This window comes from Capsella rubella, unplaced genomic scaffold (assembly GCF_000375325.1).
Source record: "Capsella rubella cultivar Monte Gargano unplaced genomic scaffold, Caprub1_0 scaffold_8, whole genome shotgun sequence".
Classification (NCBI taxonomy): Eukaryota; Viridiplantae; Streptophyta; class Magnoliopsida; order Brassicales; family Brassicaceae; genus Capsella; species Capsella rubella.
The window spans coordinates 8,331,417-8,331,804 of record NW_006238916.1 but is presented as its reverse complement, the minus strand read 5'-3'; positions in this window follow the sequence as shown (position 1 = coordinate 8,331,804).

Genomic DNA, 388 nt, shown 5'->3' with positions numbered 1-388 from the left:
CATCAAACATTCTGTTGCAGTACTCAAGACCATTATCTGTCCTTAGAGTCTTCAGTTTCTTCCCACTTTGATTCTCAACTAAGACCTTCCACTCAACAAATTTACTGAAAGCTTCATCTTTTGTTTTTAAGAAATAGACCCATACTTTTCTTGAGAAGTCGTCAACAAATGAAATGTAGTACTGACACTTTGACAGGCTTGTAGTAACATTAGGAGAACCCCATAGATCAGAATGGACATATTCCAAAGGATCCTTGGAAGTATGTTTCCCAGTCTTGAATGATGACTTGTGAAACTTTCCAAGAACACAATGTTCACAGTTCTGCAGCTGTGAGATCTCTTCTGGCTTTATCATCTCCTTCTTAGCTAACAACTGTAATCCTTTCTC